Source organism: Staurois parvus, unplaced genomic scaffold (genome assembly GCF_062004578.1).
Source record: "Staurois parvus isolate SC_StPar_1 unplaced genomic scaffold, SC_StPar_1.0 ptg001181l, whole genome shotgun sequence".
Taxonomy (NCBI): domain Eukaryota; kingdom Metazoa; phylum Chordata; class Amphibia; order Anura; family Ranidae; genus Staurois; species Staurois parvus.
This window is the reverse complement of record NW_028318977.1, coordinates 3539426-3565719: the sequence shown is the minus strand read 5'-3', so window position 1 is coordinate 3565719 and position 26294 is coordinate 3539426. Positions and strand designations below refer to the sequence as shown.

Here is a 26294-nt window from a genome sequence, read left to right as displayed (position 1 = left end):
CATTTCCTTGGGTATGGCCCCATGGCTATCCATGATGTCATTTGAAGGAGGTGGTTTGAAAAGCTTTCACAGCGACTAGCAGGTTCTAGACAATATACTTGAGCCTTGACACCTTCCAAGGTACTGGATATGGGGGGCGGCGGGGAAGTGAGCTACCTGTGGGGCGCTAAATACAAAGCGACCGTGATTGCATTGGCCGGGAATCGAACCCGGGCCTCCCGCGTGGCAGGCGAGAATTCTACCACTGAACCACCAATGCTCTTCGGCAGGGCACGCGTGGCTTCCCTCGCCCGGCAGGTTCTAAAAAGTCCTGCTTGAGGCCATGGTAGCCATGTCTGTGAATACCTTCAGATGTGGGTCAAGCCCACCCAAAGACATGCCTTTCTTCAGCCGCACACACCACCACTGTTAAAATGTAGGACATCCCATTGCGTCTTTGAGGCTAGAAAGCCTTTCCATTGGAGAAGAAAAGCCAAGACTGGGCCAGAGCTTTTTCTAAGTACCTTTGACTTGGGGTTGACTTGTCTAAATCAATGGCAGTGCCTATTAATCTACCTTGCCACTTTGCCGGATGGACCCACTCCCCATTCACATCCGTAGGAGATCTTTAGAGGGGCTCTACATTGGCCTCATGTGAGACTCTACAAAGTCACTAGGAGCTGCCTGAAACAGAGAGGAACAGATCTTTTCCGCTGAAAGCCTCCTATAAGCAGAATGTGGAAAGTGGCGGTCAAGCGCCAGGCGAGGTGGCCTCCCAGCCAAAGAATTTCCTGGAGTTTTTGTCCCATAGGACTGGTAGCATATTACATCCTCCTAATTTTGCAGCTGCTTCCAGCCTGGAGCAGAGTGGCGCAGCGGAAGCGTGCTGGGCCCATAACCCAGAGGTCGATGGATCGAAACCATCCTCTGCTAAGTTGGCTTTTTCCTCTGGCAATCTCTGTTTCCTTGCTTAGGCAAAGGGCTTTCTTTCACCCACAAAATGCTTTGATTAATCAGGGCGCGCACCGCAGGCAGCCCGGCAACAAACCCACCCCTCAATGCACCAAGTCCCTTACACATGCTGTCTTTCAGGTGTTTGCTCTCGCTTGTATCATCTGTCCACTCCTAAGACAAAACTCCTACAATATGCCAACAGTCTGAACTGTGGAATTCATTGACATATTCGTAGATTTCTTGAGGGAGATTGTTGAAAAATATTTCTGTCCCAAACAGGATCTTCTCCAACCCAGTCTGCATGAGGGCCACCATATTTCCTCTGACCATTGACCTGTACAGGGTTAATATTACATCTTTCCATCCACTCCACAAGGGAAGATTTATTGTCTTTATACAGAGTTGTAATCCAAGCCTCGCTCTCAGCGTTCATCACGTTGTTGTCCATCATTGGAGAATGATCTGCGCTCTCCGTGGGCCCTAATCAGTGGGCAGAAGGCTAGCCCCTAGTTGCCTCCAAATGCCCTGTTCTGGTGGGGTCTGTCACACTTCTGTGTCAAGGAAGTGGGACCTGATTGTGGTGATAAAACCAGTGGAAACCTCTCAGCTTCTACATGGCACTTGCACTTTTGGCACTAATGGAATATTGTCTCTTGGCCACGGAAGCCTGGCCATGCTTTGGGTAATAGATTGCTTTGGTCCAATACTGCCTTGCGCAACTTCTCGCAGGCAAAGCAAGCACTTTATGCTTTGTGTTAGTCGTTGTGTGTCAAGGTATTGGCTGAAGCCACATGTGCCCGAGAGTGTCAACGCCATGGCACATGTTACGAGGATGACTCCTGCTTGGCCTTTTGACTAGAGAGGGTTGGCTTTTCCCACAGCGCTCAGCGCTGAGCCTGCCGAAAAAAAAAAAAATCAAAAGCAGGTCACCCCACGTGAAGGCTCTCCTTTGGAGGATGCGGGCATTGATCCCACTACCTCTCGCATGCTAAGCGAGCGCTCTACCACTTGAGCTAATCCCCCATGGCTCAAGTCTTCTTTTTGCGCTCTAGTTGATCACTGCTCTCTTATGTGCTACGCGGAATAAAGTCCACCATCTGTTTTGTGTCACTGTGTTTCATTCAGCACAGCACAATGCAGCATCCCAGTACTATAGGACACCTGCCAGCAATCAACTCCTTCACTACCACCAACAATTGCCTCTCTCACTACCACTGTTGCCAGAGATGCAATCTTGAAGGGCAAAGGATTAAAAATCACCTTTTTACCCCCTACGCTGCTTATTGACATGACACATTAGGTCTACATTCCACAGACTCAAAGCGTAGATATATTTCCTCATTTTGTACTACTTGCAGCTTCACATTTAAATGCTCTATATACATCTAAGATCACCCAGTTAAAAACACCCAGAATGCAATCAGGAAACCAACCATCAGATGGCAGCAGAACGCCTACCAGGTTAGATAGCTCTATCTCCAGGCACCTCCCCATGTCAGCATTGATGGGTTAGGCTCTGGCCGCTAGACACCAAGACAGCCTCCATTTTCCCAATTTCAAAGGTTTTCGCTCTTCCTCCTCAGAGTTCCCTTTTTTCTTTCCTGAGACTTTGGACAGCAGAATCCCTTGGGAAGAAGCTCCTTCTCCAGCCAGTAGTGAGGCTTCTGGTGCTATCCACGGAACCCTTGGTGGCAGAGTCACACCTCCAAGCAGGTCTGTGGGCGATTAACAACCATTTCCTTGGGTATGGCCCCATGGCTATCCATGATGTCATTTGAAGGAGGTGGTTTGAAAAGCTTTCACAGCGACTAGCAGGTTCTAGACAATATACTTGAGCCTTGACACCTTCCAAGGTACTGGATATCGGGGGCGGCGGGGAAGTGAGCTACCTGTGGGGCGCTAAATACAAAGCGACCATGATTGCATTGGCCGGGAATCGAACCCGGGCCTCCCGCATGGCAGGCGAGAATTCTACCACTGAACCACCAATGCTCTTCGGCTGGTCACGCGTGGCTTCCCTCGCCTGGCAGGCGAGAATTCTACCACTGAACCACCAATGCTCTTCGGCAGGGCACGCGTGGCTTCCCTCGCCTGGCAGGTTCTAAAAAGTCCTGCTTGAGGCCATGGTAGCCATGTCTGTGAATACCTTCAGATGTGGGTCAAGCCCACCCAAAGACATGCCTTTCTTCAGCCGCACACACCACCACTGTTAAAATGTAGGACATCCCATTGCGTCTTTGAGGCTAGAAAGCCTTTCCATTGGAGAAGAAAAGCCAAGACTGGGCCAGAGCTTTTTCTAAGTACCTTTGACTTGGGGTTGACTTGTCTAAATCAATGGCAGTGCCTATTAATCTACCTTGCCACTTTGCCGGATGGACCCACTCCCCATTCACATCCGTAGGAGATCTTTAGAGGGGCTCTACATTGGCCTCATGTGAGACTCTACAAAGTCACTAGGAGCTGCCTGAAACAGAGAGGAACAGATCTTTTCCGCTGAAAGCCTCCTATAAGCAGAATGTGGAAAGTGGCGGTCAAGCGCCAGGCGAGGTGGCCTCCCAGCCAAAGAATTTCCTGGAGTTTTTGTCCCATAGGACCGGTAGCATATTACATCCTCCTAATTTTGCAGCTGCTTCCAGCCTGGAGCAGAGTGGCGCAGCGGAAGCGTGCTGGGCCCATAACCCAGAGGTCTATGGATCGAAACCATCCTCTGCTAAGTTGGCTTTTTCCTCTAGTAATCTCTGTTTCCTTGCTTAGGCAAAGGGCTTTCTTTCACCCACAAAATGCTTTGATTAATCAGGGCGCGCACCGCAGGCAGCCCGGCAACAAACCCACCCCTCAATGCACCAAGTCCCTTACACATGCTGTCTTTCAGGTGTTTGCTCTCGCTTGTATCATCTGTCCACTCCTAAGACAAAACTCCTACAATATGCCAACAGTCTGAACTGTGGAATTCATTGACATTTTCGTAGATTTCTTGAGGGAGATTGTTGAAAAATATTTCTGTCCCAAACAGAGGATCTTCTCCAACTCAGTCTGCATGAGGGCCACCATATTTCCTCTGACCATTGACCTATACAGGGTTAATATTACATCTTTCCATCCACTCCACAAGGGAAGATTTATTGTCTTTATACAGAGTTGTAATCCAAGCCTCGCTCTCAGCGTTCATCACGTTGTTGTCCATCATTGGAGAATGATCTGCGCTCTCCGTGGGCCCTAATCAGTGGGCAGAAGGCTAGCCCCTAGTTGCCTCCAAATGCCCTGTTCTGGTGGGGTCTGTCACACTTCTGTGTCAAGGAAGTGGGACCTGATTGTGGTGATAAAACCAGTGGAAACCTCTCAGCTTCTACATGGCACTTGCACTTTTGGCACTAATGGAATATTGTCTCTTGGCCATGGAAGCCTGGCCATGCTTTGGGTAATAGATTGCTTTGGTCCAACATTGCCTTGCGCAACTTCTCGCAGGCAAAGCAAGCAATTTCTGATTTGTGTTAGTCCTTGTGTGTCAAGGTATTGGCTGAAGCCACATGTGCCCGAGAGTGTCAACGCCATGGCACATGTTACGAGGATGACTCCTGCTTGGCCTTTTGACTAGAGAGGGTTGGCTTTTCCCACAGCGCTCAGCGCTGAGCCTGCCGAAAAAAAAAAAAATCAAAAGCAGGTCACCCCACGTGAAGGCTCTCCTTTGGAGGATGCGGGCATTGATCCCGCTACCTCTCGCATGCTAAGCGAGCGCTCTACCACTTGAGCTAATCCCCCATGGCTCAAGTTGTCTTTTTGCGCTCTAGTTGATCACTGCTCTCTTATGTGCTACGCGGAATAAAGTCCACCATCTGTTTTGTGTCACTGTGTTTCATTCAGCACAGCACAATGCAGCATCCCAGTACTATAGAACACCTGCCAGCAATCAACTCCTTCACTACCACCAACAATTGCCTCTCTCACTAACACTGTTGCCAGAGATGCAATCTTGAAGCGCAAAGGATTAAAAATCACCTTTTTACCCCCTACGCTGCTTATTGACATGACACATTAGGTCTACATTCCACAGACTCAAAGCGTAGATATATTTCCTCATTTTGTACTACTTGCAGCTTCACATTTAAATGCTGTATATACATCTAAGATCACCCAGTTAAAAACACCCAGAATGCAATCAGGAAACCAACCATCAGATGGCAGCAGAACGCCTACCAGGTTAGATAGCTCTATCTCCAGGCACCTCCCCATGTCAGCATTGATGGGTTAGGCTCTGGCCGCTAGACGCCAAGACAGCCTCCATTTTCCCAATTTCAAAGTTTTTCGCTCTTCCTCCTCAGAGTTCCCTTTTTTCTTTCCTGAGACTTTGGACAGCAGAATCCCTTGGGAAGAAGCTCCTTCTCCAGCCAGTAGTGAGGCTTCTGGTGCTATCCACGGAACCCTTGGTGGCAGAGTCACACCTCCAAGCAGGTCTTTGGGCGATTAACAACCATTTCCTTGGGTATGGCCCCATGGCTATCCATGATGTCATTTGAAGGAGGTGGTTTGAAAAGCTTTCACAGCGACTAGCAGGTTCTAGACAATATACTTGAGCCTTGACACCTTCCAAGGTACTGGATATCGGGGGCGGCGGGGAAGTGAGCTACCTGTGGGGCGCTAAATACAAAGCGACCGTGATTGCATTGGCCGGGAATCGAACCCGGGCCTCCCGTGTGGCAGGCGAGAATTCTACCACTGAACCACCAATGCTCTTCGGCAGGGCACGCGTGGCTTCCCTCGCCTGGCAGGTTCTAAAAAGTCCTGCTTGAGGCCATGGTAGCCATGTCTGTGAATACCTTCAGATGTGGGTCAAGCCCACCCAAAGACATGCCTTTCTTCAGCCGCACACACCACCACTGTTAAAATGTAGGACATCCCATTGCGTCTTTGAGGCTAGAAAGCCTTTCCATTGGAGAAGAAAAGCCAAGACTGGGCCAGAGCTTTTTCTAAGTACCTTTGACTTGGGGTTGACTTGTCTAAATCAATGGCAGTGCCTATTAATCTACCTTGCCACTTTGCCGGATGGACCCACTCCCCATTCACATCCGTAGGAGATCTTTAGAGGGGCTCTACATTGGCCTCATGTGAGACTCTACAAAGTCACTAGGAGCTGCCTGAAACAGAGAGGAACAGATCTTTTCCGCTGAAAGCCTCCTATAAGCAGAATGTGGAAAGTGGCGGTCAAGCGCCAGGCGAGGTGGCCTCCCAGCCAAAGAATTTCCTGGAGTTTTTGTCCCATAGGACCGGTAGCATATTACATCCTCCTAATTTTGCAGCTGCTTCCAGCCTGGAGCAGAGTGGCGCAGCGGAAGCGTGCTGGGCCCATAACCCAGAGGTCGATGGATTGAAACCATCCTCTGCTAAGTTGGCTTTTTCCTCTGGCAATCTCTGTTTCCTTGCTTAGGCAAAGGGCTTTCTTTCACCCACAAAATGCTTTGATTAATCAGGGCGCGCACCGCAGGCAGCCCGGCAACAAACCCACCCCTCAATGCACCAAGTCCCTTACACATGCTGTCTTTCAGGTGTTTGCTCTCGCTTGTATCATCTGTCCACTCCTAAGACAAAACTCCTACAATATGCCAACAGTCTGAACTGTGGAATTCATTGACATATTCGTAGATTTATTGAGGGAGATTGTTGAAAAATATTTCTGTCCCAAACAGAGGATCTTCTCCAACCCAGTCTGCATGAGGGCCACCATATTTCCTCTGACCATTGACCTGTACAGGGTTAATATTACATCTTTCCATCCACTCCACAAGGGAAGATTTATTGTCTTTATACAGAGTTGTAATCCAAGCTTCGCTCTCAGCGTTCATCATGTTGTTGTCCATCATTGGAGAATGATCTGCGCTCTCCGTGGGCCCTAATCAGTGGGCAGAAGGCTAGCCCCTAGTTGCCTCCAAATGCCCTGTTCTGGTGGGGTCTGTCACACTTCTGTGTCAAGGAAGTGGGACCTGATTGTGGTGATAAAACCAGTGGAAACCTCTCAGCTTCTACATGGCACTTGCACTTTTGGCACTAATGGAATATTGTCTCTTGGCCATGGAAGCCTGGCCATGCTTTGGGTAATAGATTGCTTTGGTCCAACACTGCCTTGCGCAACTTCTCGCAGGCAAAGCAAGCAATTTCTGATTTGTGTTAGTCCTTGTGTGTCAAGGTATTGGCTGAAGCCACATGTGCCCGAGAGTGTCAACACCATGGCACATGTTACGAGGATGACTCCTGCTTGGCCTTTTGACTAGAGAGGGTTGGCTTTTCCCACAGCGCTCAGCGCTGAGCCTGCCGAAAAAAAAAAAAATCAAAAGCAGGTCACCCCACGTGAAGGCTCTCCTTTGGAGGATGCGGGCATTGATCCCGCTACCTCTCGCATGCTAAGCGAGCGCTCTACCACTTGAGCTAATCCCCCATGGCTCAAGTTGTCTTTTTGCGCTCTAGTTGATCACTGCTCTCTTATGTGCTACGCGGAATAAAGTCCACCATCTGTTTTGTGTCACTGTGTTTCATTCAGCACAGCACAATGCAGCATCCCAGTACTATAGAACACCTGCCAGCAATCAACTCCTTCACTACCACCAACAATTGCCTCTCTCACTAACACTGTTGCCAGAGATGCAATCTTGAAGCGCAAAGGATTAAAAATCACCTTTTTACCCCCTACGCTGCTTATTGACATGACACATTAGGTCTACATTCCACAGACTCAAAGCGTAGATATATTTCCTCATTTTGTACTACTTGCAGCTTCACATTTAAATGCTGTATATACATCTAGGATCACCCAGTTAAAAACACCCAGAATGCAATCAGGAAACCAACCATCAGATGGCAGCAGAACGCCTACCAGGTTAGATAGCTCTATCTCCAGGCACCTCCCCATGTCAGCATTGATGGGTTAGGCTCTGGCCGCTAGACGCCAAGACAGCCTCCATTTTCCCAATTTCAAAGGTTTTCGCTCTTCCTCCTCAGAGTTCCCTTTTTTCTTTCCTGAGACTTTGGACAGCAGAATCCCTTGGGAAGAAGCTCCTTCTCCAGCCAGTAGTGAGGCTTCTGGTGCTATCCAGGGAACCCTTGGTGGCAGAGTCACACCTCCAAGCAGGTCTTTGGGCGATTAACAACCATTTCCTTGGGTATGGCCCCATGGCTATCCATGATGTCATTTGAAGGAGGTGGTTTGAAAAGCTTTCACAGCGACTAGCAGGTTCTAGACAATATACTTGAGCCTTGACACCTTCCAAGGTACTGGATATCGGGGGCGGCGGGGAAATGAGCTACCTGTGGGGTGCTAAATACAAAGCGACCGTGATTGCATTGGCCGGGAATCGAACCCAGGCCTCCCGCTTGGCAGGCGAGAATTCTACCACTGAACCACCAATGCTCTTCGGCAGGGCACGCGTGGCTTCCCTCGCCTGGCAGGTTCTAAAAAGTCCTGCTTGAGGCCATGGTAGCCATGTCTGTGAATACCTTCAGATGTCGGTCAAGCCCACCCAAAGACATGCCTTTCTTCAGCCACACACACCACCACTGTTAAAATGTAGGACATCCCATTGCGTCTTTGAGGCTAGAAAGCCTTTCCATTGGAGAAGAAAAGCCAAGACTGGGCCAGAGCTTTTTCTAAGTACCTTTGACTTGGGGTTGACTTGTCTAAATCAATGGCAGTGCCTATTAATCTACCTTGCCACTTTGCCGGATGGACCCACTCCCCATTCACATCCGTAGGAGATCTTTAGAGGGGCTCTACATTGGCCTCATGTGAGACTCTACAAAGTCACTAGGAGCTGCCTGAAACAGAGAGGAACAGATCTTTTCCGCTGAAAGCCTCCTATAAGCAGAATGTGGAAAGTGGCGGTCAAGCGCCAGGCGAGGTGGCCTCCCAGCCAAAGAATTTCCTGGAGTTTTTGTCCCATAGGACCGGTAGCATATTACATCCTCCTAATTTTGCAGCTGCTTCCAGCCTGGAGCAGAGTGGCGCAGCGGAAGCGTGCTGGGCCCATAACCCAGAGGTCGATGGATTGAAACCATCCTCTGCTAAGTTGGCTTTTTCCTCTGGCAATCTCTGTTTCCTTGCTTAGGCAAAGGGCTTTCTTTCACCCACAAAATGCTTTGATTAATCAGGGCGCGCACCGCAGGCAGCCCGGCAACAAACCCACCCCTCAATGCACCAAGTCCCTTACACATGCTGTCTTTCAGGTGTTTGCTCTCGCTTGTATCATCTGTCCACTCCTAAGACAAAACTCCTACAATATGCCAACAGTCTGAACTGTGGAATTCATTGACATATTCGTAGATTTCTTGAGGGAGATTGTTGAAAAATATTTCTGTCCCAAACAGAGGATCTTCTCCAACCCAGTCTGCATGAGGGCCACCATATTTCCTCTGACCATTGACCTGTACAGGGTTAATATTACATCTTTCCATCCACTCCACAAGGGAAGATTTATTGTCTTTATACAGAGTTGTAATCCAAGCCTCGCTCTCAGCGTTCATCACGTTGTTGTCCATCATTGGAGAATGATCTGCGCTCTCCGTGGGCCCTAATCAGTGGGCAGAAGGCTAGCCCCTAGTTGCCTCCAAATGCCCTGTTCTGGTGGGGTCTGTCACACTTCTGTGTCAAGGAAGTGGGACCTGATTGTGGTGATAAAACCAGTGGAAACCTCTCAGCTTCTACATGGCACTTGCACTTTTGGCACTAATGGAATATTGTCTCTTGGCCATGGAAGCCTGGCCATGCTTTGGGTAATAGATTGCTTTGGTCCAACACTGCCTTGCGCAACTTCTCGCAGGCAAAGCAAGCAATTTCTGATTTGTGTTAGTCCTTGTGTGTCAAGGTATTGGCTGAAGCCACATGTGCCCGAGAGTGTCAACGCCATGGCACATGTTACGAGGATGACTCCTGCTTGGCCTTTTGACTAGAGAGGGTTGGCTTTTCCCACAGCGCTCAGCGCTGAGCCTGCCGAAAAAAAAAAAAAATCAAAAGCAGGTCACCCCACGTGAAGGCTCTCCTTTGGAGGATGCGGGCATTGATCCCGCTACCTCTCGCATGCTAAGCGAGCGCTCTACCACTTGAGCTAATCCCCCATGGCTCAAGTTGTCTTTTTGCGCTCTAGTTGATCACTGCTCTCTTATGTGCTACGCGGAATAAAGTCCACCATCTGTTTTGTGTCACTGTGTTTCATTCAGCACAGCACAATGCAGCATCCCAGTACTATAGAACACCTGCCAGCAATCAACTCCTTCACTACCACCAACAATTGCCTCTCTCACTAACACTGTTGCCAGAGATGCAATCTTGAAGCGCAAAGGATTAAAAATCACCTTTTTACCCCCTACGCTGCTTATTGACATGACACATTAGGTCTACATTCCACAGACTCAAAGCGTAGATATATTTCCTCATTTTGTACTACTTGCAGCTTCACATTTAAATGCTGTATATACATCTAAGATCACCCAGTTAAAAACACCCAGAATGCAATCAGGAAACCAACCATCAGATGGCAGCAGAACGCCTACCAGGTTAGATAGCTCTATCTCCAGGCACCTCCCCATGTCAGCATTGATGGGTTAGGCTCTGGCCGCTAGACGCCAAGACAGCCTCCATTTTCCCAATTTCAAAGGTTTTCGCTCTTCCTCCTCAGAGTTCCCTTTTTTCTTTCCTGAGACTTTGGACAGCAGAATCCCTTGGGAAGAAGCTCCTTCTCCAGCCAGTAGTGAGGCTTCTGGTGCTATCCACGGAACCCTTGGTGGCAGAGTCACACCTCCAAGCAGGTCTTTGGGCGATTAACAACCATTTCCTTGGGTATGGCCCCATGGCTATCCATGATGTCATTTGAAGGAGGTGGTTTGAAAAGCTTTCACAGCGACTAGCAGGTTCTAGACAATATACTTGAGCCTTGACACCTTCCAAGGTACTGGATATCGGGGGCGGCGGGGAAGTGAGCTACCTGTGGGGCGCTAAATACAAAGCGACCGTGATTGCATTGGCCGGGAATCGAACCCGGGCCTCCCGCGTGGCAGGCGAGAATTCTACCACTGAACCACCAATGCTCTTCGGCAGGGCACGCGTGGCTTCCCTCGCCTGGCAGGTTCTAAAAAGTCCTGCTTGAGGCCATGGTAGCCATGTCTGTGAATACCTTCAGATGTGGGTCAAGCCCACCCAAAGACATGCCTTTCTTCAGCCGCACACACCACCACTGTTAAAATGTAGGACATCCCATTGCGTCTTTGAGGCTAGAAAGCCTTTCCATTGGAGAAGAAAAGCCAAGACTGGGCCAGAGCTTTTTCTAAGTACCTTTGACTTGGGGTTGACTTGTCTAAATCAATGGCAGTGCCTATTAATCTACCTTGCCACTTTGCCGGATGGACCCACTCCCCATTCACATCCGTAGGAGATCTTTAGAGGGGCTCTACATTGGCCTCATGTGAGACTCTACAAAGTCACTAGGAGCTGCCTGAAACAGAGAGGAACAGATCTTTTCCGCTGAAAGCCTCCTATAAGCAGAATGTGGAAAGTGGCGGTCAAGCGCCAGGCGAGGTGGCCTCCCAGCCAAAGAATTTCCTGGAGTTTTTGTCCCATAGGACCGGTAGCATATTACATCCTCCTAATTTTGCAGCTGCTTCCAGCCTGGAGCAGAGTGGCGCAGCGGAAGCGTGCTGGGCCCATAACCCAGAGGTCGATGGATTGAAACCATCCTCTGCTAAGTTGGCTTTTTCCTCTGGCAATCTCTGTTTCCTTGCTTAGGCAAAGGGCTTTCTTTCACCCACAAAATGCTTTGATTAATCAGGGCGCGCACCGCAGGCAGCCCGGCAACTAACCCACCCCTCAATGCACCAAGTCCCTTACACATGCTGTCTTTCAGGTGTTTGCTCTCGCTTGTATCATCTGTCCACTCCTAAGACAAAACTCCTACAATATGCCAACAGTCTGAACTGTGGAATTCATTGACATTTTCGTAGATTTCTTGAGGGAGATTGTTGAAAAATATTTCTGTCCCAAACAGAGGATCTTCTCCAACCCAGTCTGCATGAGGGCCACCATATTTCCTCTGACCATTGACCTGTACAGGGTTAATATTACATCTTTCCATCCACTCCACAAGGGAAGATTTATTGTCTTTATACAGAGTTGTAATCCAAGCCTCGCTCTCAGCGTTCATCACGTTGTTGTCCATCATTGGAGAATGATCTGCGCTCTCCGTGGGTCCTAATCAGTGGGCAGAAGGCTAGCCCCTAGTTGCCTCCAAATGCCCTGTTCTGGTGGGGTCTGTCACACTTCTGTGTCAAGGAAGTGGGACCTGATTGTGGTGATAAAACCAGTGGAAACCTCTCAGCTTCTACATGGCACTTGCACTTTTGGCACTAATGGAATATTGTCTCTTGGCCATGGAAGCCTGGCCATGCTTTGGGTAATAGATTGCTTTGGTCCAACACTGCCTTGCGCAACTTCTCGCAGGCAAAGCAAGCAATTTCTGATTTGTGTTAGTCCTTGTGTGTCAAGGTATTGGCTGAAGCCACATGTGCCCGAGAGTGTCAACGCCATGGCACATGTTACGAGGATGACTCCTGCTTGGCCTTTTGACTAGAGAGGGTTGGCTTTTCCCACAGCGCTCAGCGCTGAGCCTGCCGAAAAAAAAAAAAATCAAAAGCAGGTCACCCCACGTGAAGGCTCTCCTTTGGAGGATGCGGGCATTGATCCCGCTACCTCTCGCATGCTAAGCGAGCGCTCTACCACTTGAGCTAATCCCCCATGGCTCAAGTCTTCTTTTTGCGCTCTAGTTGATCACTGCTCTCTTATGTGCTACGCAGAATAAAGTCCACCATCTGTTTTGTGTCACTGTGTTTCATTCAGCACAGCACAATGCAGCATCCCAGTACTATAGAACACCTGCCAGCAATCAACTCCTTCACTACCACCAACAATTGCCTCTCTCACTACCACTGTTGCCAGAGATGCAATATTGAAGCGCAAAGGATTAAAAATCACCTTTTTACCCCCTACGCTGCTTATTGACATGACACATTAGGTCTACATTCCACAGACTCAAAGCGTAGATATATTTCCTCATTTTGTACTACTTGCAGCTTCACATTTAAATGCTGTATATACATCTAAGATCACCCAGTTAAAAACACCCAGAATGCAATCAGGAAACCAACCATCAGATGGCAGCAGAACGCCTACCAGGTTAGATAGCTCTATCTCCAGGCACCTCCCCATGTCAGCATTGATGGGTTAGGCTCTGGCCGCTAGACGCCAAGACAGCCTCCATTTTCCCAATTTCAAAGGTTTTCGCTCTTCCTCCTCAGAGTTCCCTTTTTTCTTTCCTGAGACTTTGGACAGCAGAATCCCTTGGGAAGAAGCTCCTTCTCCAGCCAGTAGTGAGGCTTCTGGTGCTATCCACGGAACCCTTGGTGGCAGAGTCACACCTCCAAGCAGGTCTTTGGGCGATTAACAACCATTTCCTTGGGTATGGCCCCATGGCTATCCATGATGTCATTTGAAGGAGGTGGTTTGAAAAGCTTTCACAGCGACTAGCAGGTTCTAGACAATATACTTGAGCCTTGACACCTTCCAAGGTACTGGATATCGGGGGCGGCGGGGAAGTGAGCTACCTGTGGGGCGCTAAATACAAAGCGACCGTGATTGCATTGGCCGGGAATCGAACCCGGGCCTCCCGCGTGGCAGGTGAGAATTCTACCACTGAACCACCAATGCTCTTCGGCAGGGCACGCGTGGCTTCCCTCGCCTGGCAGGTTCTAAAAAGTCCTGCTTGAGGCCATGGTAGCCATGTCTGTGAATACCTTCAGATGTGGGTCAAGCCCACCCAAAGACATGCCTTTCTTCAGCCGCACACACCACCACTGTTAAAATGTAGGACATCCCATTGCGTCTTTGAGGCTAGAAAGCCTTTCCATTGGAGAAGAAAAGCCAAGACTGGGCCAGAGCTTTTTCTAAGTACCTTTGACTTGGGGTTGACTTGTCTAAATCAATGGCAGTGCCTATTAATCTACCTTGCCACTTTGCCGGATGGACCCACTCCCCATTCACATCCGTAGGAGATCTTTAGAGGGGCTCTACATTGGCCTCATGTGAGACTCTACAAAGTCACTAGGAGCTGCCTGAAACAGAGAGGAACAGATCTTTTCCGCTGAAAGCCTCCTATAAGCAGAATGTGGAAAGTGGCGGTCAAGCGCCAGGCGAGGTGGCCTCCCAGCCAAAGAATTTCCTGGAGTTTTTGTCCCATAGGACCGGTAGCATATTACATCCTCCTAATTTTGCAGCTGCTTCCAGCCTGGAGCAGAGTGGCGCAGCGGAAGCGTGCTGGGCCCATAACCAAGAGGTCGATGGATCGAAACCATCCTCTGCTAAGTTGGCTTTTTCCTCTGGCAATCTCTGTTTCCTTGCTTAGGCAAAGGGCTTTCTTTCACCCACAAAATGCTTTGATTAATCAGGGCGCGCACCGCAGGCAGCCCGGCAACTAACCCACCCCTCAATGCACCAGGTCCCTTACACATGCTGTCTTTCAGGTGTTTGCTCTCGCTTGTATCATCTGTCCACTCCTAAGACAAAACTCCTACAATATGCCAACAGTCTGAACTGTGGAATTCATTGACATATTCGTAGATTTCTTGAGGGAGATTGTTGAAAAATATTTCTGTCCCAAACAGAGGATCTTGTCCAACCCAGTCTGCATGAGGGCCACCATATTTCCTCTGACCATTGACCTGTACAGGGTTAATATTACATCTTTCCATCCACTCCACAAGGGAAGATTTATTGTCTTTATACAGAGTTGTAATCCAAGCCTCGCTCTCAGCGTTCATCACGTTGTTGTCCATCATTGGAGAATGATCTGCGCTCTCCGTGGGCCCTAATCAGTGGGCAGAAGGCTAGCCCCTAGTTGCCTCCAAATGCCCTGTTCTGGTGGGGTCTGTCACACTTCTGTGTCAAGGAAGTGGGACCTGATTGTGGTGATAAAACCAGTGGAAACCTCTCAGCTTCTACATGGCACTTGCACTTTTGGCACTAATGGAATATTGTCTCTTGGCCATGGAAGCCTGGCCATGCTTTGGGTAATAGATTGCTTTGGTCCAACACTGCCTTGCGCAACTTCTCGCAGGCAAAGCAAGCAATTTCTGATTTGTGTTAGTCCTTGTGTGTCAAGGTATTGGCTGAAGCCACATGTGCCCGAGAGTGTCAACGCCATGGCACATGTTACGAGGATGACTCCTGCTTGGCCTTTTGACTAGAGAGGGTTGGCTTTTCCCACAGCGCTCAGCGCTGAGCCTGCCGAAAAAAAAAAAAATCAAAAGCAGGTCACCCCACGTGAAGGCTCTCCTTTGGAGGATGCGGGCATTGATCCCGCTACCTCTCGCATGCTAAGCGAGCGCTCTACCACTTGAGCTAATCCCCCATGGCTCAAGTCTTCTTTTTGCGCTCTAGTTGATCACTGCTCTCTTATGTGCTACGCGGAATAAAGTCCACCATCTGTTTTGTGTCACTGTGTTTCATTCAGCACAGCACAATGCAGCATCCCAGTACTATAGAACACCTGCCAGCAATCAACTCCTTCACTACCACCAACAATTGCCTCTCTCACTACCACTGTTGCCAGAGATGCAATCTTGAAGCGCAAAGGATTAAAAATCACCTTTTTACCCCCTACGCTGCTTATTGACATGACACATTAGGTCTACATTCCACAGACTCAAAGCGTACATATATTTCCTCATTTTGTACTACTTGCAGCTTCACATTTAAATGCTGTATATACATCTAAGATCACCCAGTTAAAAACACCCAGAATGCAATCAGGAAACCAACCATCAGATGGCAGCAGAACGCCTACCAGGTTAGATAGCTCTATCTCCAGGCACCTCCCCATGTCAGCATTGATGGGTTAGGCTCTGGCCGCTAGACGCCAAGACAGCCTCCATTTTCCCAATTTCAAAGGTTTTCGCTCTTCCTCCTCAGAGTTCCCTTTTTTCTTTCCTGAGACTTTGGACAGCAGAATCCCTTGGGAAGAAGCTCCTTCTCCAGCCAGTAGTGAGGCTTCTGGTGCTATCCACGGAACCCTTGGTGGCAGAGTCACACCTCCAAGCAGGTCTTTGGGCGATTAACAACCATTTCCTTGGGTATGGCCCCATGGCTATTCATGATGTCATTTGAAGGAGGTGGTTGGAAAAGCTTTCACAGCGACTAGCAGGTTCTAGACAATATACTTGAGCCTTGACACCTTCCAAGGTACTGGATATCGGGGGCGGCGGGGAAGTGAGCTACCTGTGGGGCGCTAAATACAAAGCGACCGTGATTGCATTGGCCGGGAATCGAACCCGGGCCTCCCGCGTGGCAGGCAAGAATTCTACCACTGAACCACCAATGCTCTTCGGCAGGACACGCGTGGCTTCCCTCGCCTGGCAGGTTCTAAAAAGTCCTGCTTGAGGCCATGGTAGCCATGTCTGTGAATACCTTCAGATGTGGGTCAAGCCCACCCAAAGACATGCCTTTCTTCAGCCGCACACACCACCACTGTTAAAATGTAGGACATCCCATTGCGTCTTTGAGGCTAGAAAGCCTTTCCATTGGAGAAGAAAAGCCAAGACTGGGCCAGAGCTTTTTCTAAGTACCTTTGACTTGGGGTTGACTTGTCTAAATCAATGGCAGTGCCTATTAATCTACCTTGCCACTTTGCCGGATGGACCCACTCCCCATTCACATCCGTAGGAGATCTTTAGAGGGGCTCTACATTGGCCTCATGTGAGACTCTACAAAGTCACTAGGAGCTGCCTGAAACAGAGAGGAACAGATCTTTTCCGCTGAAAGCCTCCTATAAGCAGAATGTGGAAAGTGGCGGTCAAGCGCCAGGCGAGGTGGCCTCCCAGCCAAAGAATTTCCTGGAGTTTTTGTCCCATAGGACCGGTAGCATATTACATCCTCCTAATTTTGCAGCTGCTTCCAGCCTGGAGCAGAGTGGCGCAGCGGAAGCGTGCTGGGCCCATAACCCAGAGGTCGATGGATCGAAACCATCCTCTGCTAAGTTGGCTTTTTCCTCTGGCAATCTCTGTTTCCTTGCTTAGGCAAAGGGCTTTCTTTCACCCACAAAATGCTTTGATTAATCAGGGCGCGCACCGCAGGCAGCCCGGCAACAAACCCACCCCTCAATGCACCAAGTCCCTTACACATGCTGTCTTTCAGGTGTTTGCTCTCGCTTGTATCATCTGTCCACTCCTAAGACAAAACTCCTACAATATGCCAACAGTCTGAACTGTGGAATTCATTGACATATTCGTAGATTTCTTGAGGGAGATTGTTGAAAAATATTTCTGTCCCAAACAGAGCATCTTCTCCAACCCAGTCTGCATGAGGGCCACCATATTTCCTCTGACCATTGACCTGTACAGGGTTAATATTACATCTTTCCATCCACTCCACAAGGGAAGATTTATTGTCTTTATACAGAGTTGTAATCCAAGCCTCGCTCTCAGCGTTCATCACGTTGTTGTCCATCATTGGAGAATGATCTGCGCTCTCCGTGGGCCCTAATCAGTGGGCAGAAGGCTAGCCCCTAGTTGCCTCCAAATGCCCTGTTCTGGTGGGGTCTGTCACACTTCTGTGTCAAGGAAGTGGGACCTGATTGTGGTGATAAAACCAGTGGAAACCTCTCAGCTTCTACATGGCACTTGCACTTTTGGCACTAATGGAATATTGTCTCTTGGCCATGGAAGCCTGGCCATGCTTTGGGTAATAGATTGCTTTGGTCCAACATTGCCTTGCGCAACTTCTCGCAGGCAAAGCAAGCAATTTCTGATTTGTGTTAGTCCTTGTGTGTCAAGGTATTGGCTGAAGCCACATGTGCCCGAGAGTGTCAACGCCATGGCACATGTTACGAGGATGACTCCTGCTTGGCCTTTTGACTAGAGAGGGTTGGCTTTTCCCACAGCGCTCAGCGCTGAGCCTGCCGAAAAAAAAAAAAAATCAAAAGCAGGTCACCCCACGTGAAGGCTCTCCTTTGGAGGATGCGGGCATTGATCCCGCTACCTCTCGCATGCTAAGCGAGCGCTCTACCACTTGAGCTAATCCCCCATGGCTCAAGTCTTCTTTTTGCGCTCTAGTTGATCACTGCTCTCTTATGTGCTACGCGGAATAAAGTCCACCATCTGTTTTGTGTCACTGTGTTTCATTCAGCACAGCACAATGCAGCATCCCAGTACTATAGAACACCTGCCAGCAATCAACTCCTTCACTACCACCAACAATTGCCTCTCTCACTACCACTGTTGCCAGAGATGCAATCTTGAAGCGCAAAGGATTAAAAATCACCTTTTTACCCCCTACGCTGCTTATTGACATGACACATTAGGTCTACATTCCACAGACTCAAAGCGTAGATATATTTCCTCATTTTGTACTACTTGCAGCTTCACATTTAAATGCTCTATATACATCTAAGATCACCCAGTTACAAACACCCAGAATGCAATCAGGAAACCAACCATCAGATGGCAGCAGAACGCCTACCAGGTTAGATAGCTCTATCTCCAGGCACCTCCCCATGTCAGCATTGATGGGTTAGGCTCTGGCCGCTAGACGCCAAGACAGCCTCCATTTTCCCAATTTCAAAGGTTTTCGCTCTTCCTCCTCAGAGTTCCCTTTTTTCTTTCCTGAGACTTTGGACAGCAGAATCCCTTGGGAAGAAGCTCCTTCTCCAGCCAGTAGTGAGGCTTCTGGTGCTATCCACGGAACCCTTGGTGGCAGAGTCACACCTCCAAGCAGGTCTGTGGGAGATTAACAACCATTTCCTTGGGTATGGCCCCATGGCTATCCATGATGTCATTTGAAGGAGGTGGTTTGAAAAGCTTTCACAGCGACTAGCAGGTTCTAGACAATATACTTGAGCCTTGACACCTTCCAAGGTACTGGATATCGGGGGCGGCGGGGAAGTGAGCTACCTGTGGGGCGCTAAATACAAAGCGACCGTGATTGCATTGGCCGGGAATCGAACCCGGGCCTACCGCGTGGCAGGCGAGAATTCTACCACTGAACTACCAATGCTCTTCAGCAGGGCACGCGTGGCTTCCCTCGCCTGGCAGGTTCTAAAAAGTCCTGCTTGAGGCCATGGTAGCCATGTCTGTGAATACCTTCAGATGTGGGTCAAGCCCACCCAAAGACATGCCTTTCTTCAGCCGCACACACCACCACTGTTAAAATGTAGGACATCCCATTGCGTCTTTGAGGCTAGAAAGCCTTTCCATTGGAGAAGAAAAGCCAAGACTGGGCCAGAGCTTTTTCTAAGTACCTTTGACTTGGGGTTGACTTGTCTAAATCAATGGCAGTGCCTATTAATCTACCTTGCCACTTTGCCGGATGGACCCACTCCCCATTCACATCCGTAGGAGATCTTTAGAGGGGCTCTACATTGGCCTCATGTGAGACTCTACAAAGTCACTAGGAGCTGCCTGAAACAGAGAGGAACAGATCTTTTCCGCTGAAAGCCTCCTATAAGCAGAATGTGGAAAGTGGCGGTCAAGCGCCAGGCGAGGTGGCCTCCCAGCCAAAGAATTTCCTGGAGTTTTTGTCCCATAGGACCGGTAGCATATTACATCCTCCTAATTTTGCAGCTGCTTCCAGCCTGGAACAGGGTGGCGCAGCGGAAGCGTGCTGGGCCCATAACCCAGAGGTCGATGGATCGAAACCATCCTCTGCTAAGTTGGCTTTTTCCTCTGGCAATCTCTGTTTCCTTGCTTAGGTAAGGGCTTTCTTTCACCCACAAAATGCTTTGATTAATCAGGGCGTGCACCGCAGGCAGCCCGGCAACAAACCCACCCCCCAATGCACCAAGTCCCTTACACATGCTGTCTTTCAGGTGTTTGCTCTCGCTTGTATCATCTGTCCACTCCTAAGACAAAACTCCTACAATATGCCAACAGTCTGAACTGTGGAATTCATTGACATATTCGTAGATTTCTTGAGGGAGATTGTTGAAAAATATTTCTGTCCCAAACAGAGCATCTTCTCCAACCCAGTCTGCATGAGGGCCACCATATTTCCTCTGACCATTGACCTGTACAGGGTTAATATTACATCTTTCCATCCACTCCACAAGGGAAGATTTATTGTCTTTATACAGAGTTGTAATCCAAGCCTCGCTCTCAGCGTTCATCACGTTGTTGTCCATCATTGGAGAATGATCTGCGCTCTCCGTGGGCCCTAATCAGTGGGCAGAAGGCTAGCCCCTAGTTGCCTCCAAATGCCCTGTTCTGGTGGGGTCTGTCACACTTCTGTGTCAAGGAAGTGGGACCTGATTGTGGTGATAAAACCAGTGGAAACCTCTCAGCTTCTACATGGCACTTGCACTTTTGGCACTAATGGAATATTGTCTCTTGGCCATGGAAGCCTGGCCATGCTTTGGGTAATAGATTGCTTTGGTCCAACATTGCCTTGCGCAACTTCTCGCAGGCAAAGCAAGCAATTTCTGATTTGTGTTAGTCCTTGTGTGTCAAGGTATTGGCTGAAGCCACATGTGCCCGAGAGTGTCAACGCCATGGCACATGTTACGAGGATGACTCCTGCTTGGCCTTTTGACTAGAGAGGGTTGGCTTTTCCCACAGCGCTCAGCGCTGAGCCTGCCGAAAAAAAAAAAAAATCAAAAGCAGGTCACCCCACGTGAAGGCTCTCCTTTGGAGGATGCGGGCATTGATCCCGCTACCTCTCACATGCTAAGCGAGCGCTCTACCACTTGAGCTAATCCCCCATGGCTCAAGTCGTCTTTTTGCGCTCTAGTTGATCACTGCTCTCTTATGTGCTACGCGGAATAAAGTCCACCATCTGTTTTGTGTCACTGTGTTTCATTCAGCACAGCACAATGCAGCATCCCAGTACTATAGAACACCTGCCAGCAATCAACTCCTTCACTACCACCAACAATTGCCTCTCTCACTACCACTGTTGCCAGAGATGCAATCTTGAAGCGCAAAGGATTAAAAATCACCTTTTTACCCCCTACGCTGCTTATTGACATGACACATTAGGTCTACATTCCACAGACTCAAAGCGTAGATATATTTCCTCATTTTGTACTACTTGCAGCTTCACATTTAAATGCTGTATATACATCTAAGATCACCCAGTTAAAAACACCCAGAATGCAATCAGGAAACCAACCATCAGATGGCAGCAGAACGCCTACCAGGTTAGATAGCTCTATCTCCAGGCACCTCCCCATGTCAGCATTGATGGGTTAGGCTCTGGCCGCTAGACACCAAGACAGCCTCCATTTTCCCAATTTCAAAGGTTTTCGCTCTTCCTCCTCAGAGTTCCCTTTTTTCTTTCCTGAGACTTTGGACAGCAGAATCCCTTGGGAAGAAGCTCCTTCTCCAGCCAGTAGTGAGGCTTCTGGTGCTATCCACGGAACCCTTGGTGGCAGAGTCACACCTCCAAGCAGGTCTGTGGGCGATTAACAACCATTTCCTTGGGTATGGCCCCATGGCTATCCATGATGTCATTTGAAGGAGGTGGTTTGAAAAGCTTTCACAGCGACTAGCAGGTTCTAGACAATATACTTGAGCCTTGACACCTTCCAAGGTACTGGATATCGGGGGTGGCGGGGAAGTGAGCTACCTGTGGGGCGCTAAATACAAAGCGACCGTGATTGCATTGGCCGGGAATCGAACCCGGGCCTCCCGCGTGGCAGGCGAAAATTCTACCACTGAACCACCAATGCTCTTCGGCAGGATACGCGTGGCTTCCCTCACCTGGCAGGTTCTAAAAAGTCCTGCTTGAGGCCATGGTAGCCATGTCTGTGAATACCTTCAGATGTGGGTCAAGCCCACCCAAAGACATGCCTTTCTTCAGCCGCACACACCACCACTGTTAAAATGTAGGACATCCCATTGCGTCTTTGAGGCTAGAAAGCCTTTCCATTGGAGAAGAAAAGCCAAGACTGGGCCAGAGCTTTTTCTAAGTACCTTTGACTTGGGGTTGACTTGTCTAAATCAATGGCAGTGCCTATTAATCTACCTTGCCACTTTGCCGGATGGACCCACTCCCCATTCACATCCGTAGGAGATCTTTAGAGGGGCTCTACATTGGCCTCATGTGAGACTCTACAAAGTCACTAGGAGCTGCCTGAAACAGAGAGGAACAGATCTTTTCCGCTGAAAGCCTCCTATAAGCAGAATGTGGAAAGTGGCGGTCAAGCGCCAGGCGAGGTGGCCTCCCAGCCAAAGAATTTCCTGGAGTTTTTGTCCCATAGGACCGGTAGCATATTACATCCTCCTAATTTTGCAGCTGCTTCCAGCCTGGAGCAGAGTGGCGCAGCGGAAGCGTGCTGGGCCCATAACCCAGAGGTTGATGGATCAAAACCATCTTCTGCTAAGTTGGCTTTTTCCTCTGGCAATCTCTGTTTCCTTGCTTAGGTAAGGGCTTTCTTTCACCCACAAAATGCTTTGATTAATCAGGGCGTGCACCGCAGGCAGCCCGGCAACAAACCCACCCCTCAATGCACCAAGTCCCTTACACATGCTGTCTTTCAGGTGTTTGCTCTCGCTTGTATCATCTGTCCACTCCTAAGACAAAACTCCTACAATATGCCAACAGTCTGAACTGTGGAATTCATTGACATATTCGTAGATTTCTTGAGGGAGATTGTTGAAAAATATTTCTGTCCCAAACAGAGCATCTTCTCCAACCCAGTCTGCAGGAGGGCCACCATATTTCCTCTGACCATTGACCTGTACAGGGTTAATATTACATCTTTCCATCCACTCCACAAGGGAAGATTTATTGTCTTTATACAGAGTTGTAATCCAAGCCTCGCTCTCAGCGTTCATCACGTTGTTGTCCATCATTGGAGAATGATCTGCGCTCTCCGTGGGCCCTAATCAGTGGGCAGAAGGCTAGCCCCTAGTTGCCTCCAAATGCCCTGTTCTGGTGGGGTCTGTCACACTTCTGTGTCAAGGAAGTGGGACCTGATTGTGGTGATAAAACCAGTGGAAACCTCTCAGCTTCTACATGGCACTTGCACTTTTGGCACTAATGGAATATTGTCTCTTGGCCATGGAAGCCTGGCCATGCTTTGGGTAATAGATTGCTTTGGTCCAACACTGCCTTGCGCAACTTCTCGCAGGCAAAGCAAGCAATTTCTGATTTGTGTTAGTCCTTGTGTGTCAAGGTATTGGCTGAAGCCACATGTGCCCGAGAGTGTCAACGCCATGGCACATGTTACGAGGATGACTCCTGCTTGGCGTTTTGACTAGAGAGGGTTGGCTTTTCCCACAGCGCTCAGCGCTGAGCCTGCCGAAAAAAAAAAAAATCAAAAGCAGGTCACCCCACGTGAAGGCTCTCCTTTGGAGGATGCGGGCATTGATCCCGCTACCTCTCGCATGCTAAGCGAGCGCTCTACCACTTGAGCTAATCCCCCATGGCTCAAGTCTTCTTTTTGCGCTCTAGTTGATCACTGCTCTCTTATGTGCTACGCGGAATAAAGTCCACCATCTGTTTTGTGTCACTGTGTTTCATTCAGCACAGCACAATGCAGCATCCCAGTACTATAGAACACCTGCCAGCAATCAACTCCTTCACTACCACCAACAATTGCCTCTCTCACTACCACTGTTGCCAGAGATGCAATCTTGAAGCGCAAAGGATTAAAAATCACCTTTTTACCCCCTACGCTGCTTATTGACATGACACATTAGGTCTACATTCCACAGACTCAAAGCGTAGATATATTTCCTCATTTTTTACTACTTGCAGCTTCACATTTAAATGCTGTATATACATCTAAGATCACCCAGTTACAAACACCCAGAATGCAATCAGGAAACCAACCATCAGATGGCAGCAGAACGCCTACCAGGTTAGATAGCTCTATCTCCAGGCACCTCCCCATGTCAGCATTGATGGGTTAGGCTCTGGCCGCTAGACGCCAAGACAGCCTCCATTTTCCCAATTTCAAATGTTTTCGCTCTTCCTCCTCAGAGTTCCCTTTTTTCTTTCCTGAGACTTTGGACAGCAGAATCCCTTGGGAAGAAGCTCCTTCTCCAGCCAGTAGTGAGGCTTCTGGTGCTATCCACGGAACCCTTGGTGGCAGAGTCACACCTCCAAGCAGGTCTGTGGGCGATTAACAACCATTTCCTTGGGTATGGCCCCATGGCTATCCATGATGTCATTTGAAGGAGGTGGTTTGAAAAGCTTTCACAGCGACTAGCAGGTTCTAGACAATATACTTGAGCCTTGACACCTTCCAAGGTACTGGATATCGGGGGCGGCGGGGAAGTGAGCTACCTGTGGGGCGCTAAATACTAAGCGACCGTGATTGCATTGGCCGGGAATCGAACCCGGGCCTCCCGCGTGGCAGGTGAGAATTCTACCACTGAACTACCAATGCTCTTCAGCAGGGCACGCGTGGCTTCCCTCGCCTGGCAGGTTCTAAAAAGTCCTGCTTGAGGCCATGGTAGCCATGTCTGTGAATACCTTCAGATGTGGGTCAAGCCCACCCAAAGACATGCCTTTCTTCAGCCGCACACACCACCACTGTTAAAATGTAGGACATCCCATTGCGTCTTTGAGGCTAGAAAGCCTTTCCATTGGAGAAGAAAAGCCAAGACTGGGCCAGAGCTTTTTCTAAGTACCTTTGACTTGGGGTTGACTTGTCTAAATCAATGGCAGTGCCTATTAATCTACCTTGCCACTTTGCCGGATGGACCCACTCCCCATTCACATCCGTAGGAGATCTTTAGAGGGGCTCTACATTGGCCTCATGTGAGACTCTACAAAGTCACTAGGAGCTGCCTGAAACAGAGAGGAACAGATCTTTTCCGCTGAAAGCCTCCTATAAGCAGAATGTGGAAAGTGGCGGTCAAGCGCCAGGCGAGGTGGCCTCCCAGCCAAAGAATTTCCTGGAGTTTTTGTCCCATAGGACCGGTAGCATATTACATCCTCCTAATTTTGCAGCTGCTTCCAGCCTGGAGCAGAGTGGCGCAGCGGAAGCGTGCTGGGCCCATAACCCAGAGGTCGATGGATCGAAACCATCCTCTGCTAAGTTGGCTTTTTCCTCTGGCAATCTCTGTTTCCTTGCTTAGGCAAAGGGCTTTCTTTCACCCACAAAATGCTTTGATTAATCAGGGCGCGCACCGCAGGCAGCCCGGCAACAAACCCACCCCTCAATGCACCAAGTCCCTTACACATGCTGTCTTTCAGGTGTTTGCTCTCGATTGTATCATCTGTCCACTCCTAAGACAAAACTCCTACAATATGCCAACAGTCTGAACTGTGGAATTGATTGACATTTTCGTAGATTTCTTGAGGGAGATTGTTGAAAAATATTTCTGTCCCAAACAGAGGATCTTCTCCAACCCAGTCTGCATGAGGGCCACCATATTTCCTCTGACCATTGACCTATACAGGGTTAATATTACATCTTTCCATCCACTCCACAAGGGAAGATTTATTGTCTTTATACAGAGTTGTAATCCAAGCCTCGCTCTCAGCGTTCATCACGTTGTTGTCCATCATTGGAGAATGATCTGCGCTCTCCGTGGGTCCTAATCAGTGGGCAGAAGGCTAGCCCCTAGTTGCCTCCAAATGCCCTGTTCTGGTGGGGTCTGTCACACTTCTGTGTCAAGGAAGTGGGACCTGATTGTGGTGATAAAACCAGTGGAAACCTCTCAGCTTCTACATGGCACTTGCACTTTTGGCACTAATGGAATATTGTCTCTTGGCCATGGAAGCCTGGCCATGCTTTGGGTAATAGATTGCTTTGGTCCAACACTGCCTTGCGCAACTTCTCGCAGGCAAAGCAAGCAATTTCTGATTTGTGTTAGTCCTTGTGTGTCAAGGTATTGGCTGAAGCCACATGTGCCCGAGAGTGTCAACGCCATGGCACATGTTACGAGGATGACTCCTGCTTGGCCTTTTGACTAGAGAGGGTTGGCTTTTCCCACAGCGCTCAGCGCTGAGCCTGCCGAAAAAAAAAAAAATCAAAAGCAGGTCACCCCACGTGAAGGCTCTCCTTTGGAGGATGCGGGCATTGATTCCGCTACCTCTCGCATGCTAAGCGAGCGCGCTACCACTTGAGCTAATCCCCCATGGCTCAAGTCATCTTTTTGCGCTCTAGTTGATCACTGCTCTCTTATGTGCTACGCGGAATAAAGTCCACCATCTGTTTTGTGTCACTGTGTTTCATTCAGCACAGCACAATGCAGCATCCCAGTACTATAGAACACCTGCCAGCAATCAACTCCTTCACTACCACCAACAATTGCCTCTCTCACTACCACTGTTGCCAGAGATGCAATCTTGAAGCGCAAAGGATTAAAAATCACCTTTTTACCCCCTACGCTGC

At 49.1% G+C, this 26294-nt stretch overlaps 17 non-coding genes across 17 annotated transcripts; all 17 read right to left on the bottom strand.

Annotated features, from left to right (window-relative positions):
• Positions 1-188: 188 nt before the first annotated feature.
• TRNAG-GCC (transfer RNA glycine (anticodon GCC)) lies at positions 189-259 on the bottom strand. The gene has a single exon. It is a non-coding gene; the product is annotated as a tRNA-Gly (tRNA).
• Positions 260-1883: 1624 nt separating this feature from the next.
• TRNAA-AGC (transfer RNA alanine (anticodon AGC)) lies at positions 1884-1956 on the bottom strand. Its single transcript has one exon. It is a non-coding gene; the product is annotated as a tRNA-Ala (tRNA).
• An 898-nt stretch (positions 1957-2854) lies between these two features.
• On the bottom strand, positions 2855-2925 carry TRNAG-GCC (transfer RNA glycine (anticodon GCC)). Its single transcript has one exon. It is a non-coding gene; the product is annotated as a tRNA-Gly (tRNA).
• A 1694-nt stretch (positions 2926-4619) lies between these two features.
• TRNAA-AGC (transfer RNA alanine (anticodon AGC)) lies at positions 4620-4692 on the bottom strand. The gene has a single exon. It is a non-coding gene; the product is annotated as a tRNA-Ala (tRNA).
• Positions 4693-7287: 2595 nt separating this feature from the next.
• On the bottom strand, positions 7288-7360 carry TRNAA-AGC (transfer RNA alanine (anticodon AGC)). Its single transcript has one exon. It is a non-coding gene; the product is annotated as a tRNA-Ala (tRNA).
• Positions 7361-8258: 898 nt separating this feature from the next.
• On the bottom strand, positions 8259-8329 carry TRNAG-GCC (transfer RNA glycine (anticodon GCC)). Its single transcript has one exon. It is a non-coding gene; the product is annotated as a tRNA-Gly (tRNA).
• Positions 8330-9956: 1627 nt separating this feature from the next.
• TRNAA-AGC (transfer RNA alanine (anticodon AGC)) lies at positions 9957-10029 on the bottom strand. The gene has a single exon. It is a non-coding gene; the product is annotated as a tRNA-Ala (tRNA).
• Positions 10030-10927: 898 nt separating this feature from the next.
• On the bottom strand, positions 10928-10998 carry TRNAG-GCC (transfer RNA glycine (anticodon GCC)). The gene has a single exon. It is a non-coding gene; the product is annotated as a tRNA-Gly (tRNA).
• A 1626-nt stretch (positions 10999-12624) lies between these two features.
• TRNAA-AGC (transfer RNA alanine (anticodon AGC)) lies at positions 12625-12697 on the bottom strand. Its single transcript has one exon. It is a non-coding gene; the product is annotated as a tRNA-Ala (tRNA).
• Positions 12698-13595: 898 nt separating this feature from the next.
• TRNAG-GCC (transfer RNA glycine (anticodon GCC)) lies at positions 13596-13666 on the bottom strand. Its single transcript has one exon. It is a non-coding gene; the product is annotated as a tRNA-Gly (tRNA).
• A 1626-nt stretch (positions 13667-15292) lies between these two features.
• TRNAA-AGC (transfer RNA alanine (anticodon AGC)) lies at positions 15293-15365 on the bottom strand. The gene has a single exon. It is a non-coding gene; the product is annotated as a tRNA-Ala (tRNA).
• Positions 15366-16263: 898 nt separating this feature from the next.
• On the bottom strand, positions 16264-16334 carry TRNAG-GCC (transfer RNA glycine (anticodon GCC)). Its single transcript has one exon. It is a non-coding gene; the product is annotated as a tRNA-Gly (tRNA).
• A 1627-nt stretch (positions 16335-17961) lies between these two features.
• On the bottom strand, positions 17962-18034 carry TRNAA-AGC (transfer RNA alanine (anticodon AGC)). The gene has a single exon. It is a non-coding gene; the product is annotated as a tRNA-Ala (tRNA).
• Positions 18035-20629: 2595 nt separating this feature from the next.
• TRNAA-AGC (transfer RNA alanine (anticodon AGC)) lies at positions 20630-20702 on the bottom strand. The gene has a single exon. It is a non-coding gene; the product is annotated as a tRNA-Ala (tRNA).
• Positions 20703-21600: 898 nt separating this feature from the next.
• On the bottom strand, positions 21601-21671 carry TRNAG-GCC (transfer RNA glycine (anticodon GCC)). The gene has a single exon. It is a non-coding gene; the product is annotated as a tRNA-Gly (tRNA).
• A 1625-nt stretch (positions 21672-23296) lies between these two features.
• Positions 23297-23369, bottom strand: TRNAA-AGC (transfer RNA alanine (anticodon AGC)). Its single transcript has one exon. It is a non-coding gene; the product is annotated as a tRNA-Ala (tRNA).
• Positions 23370-24267: 898 nt separating this feature from the next.
• TRNAG-GCC (transfer RNA glycine (anticodon GCC)) lies at positions 24268-24338 on the bottom strand. Its single transcript has one exon. It is a non-coding gene; the product is annotated as a tRNA-Gly (tRNA).
• Between the last annotated feature and the right edge of the window lie 1956 nt (positions 24339-26294).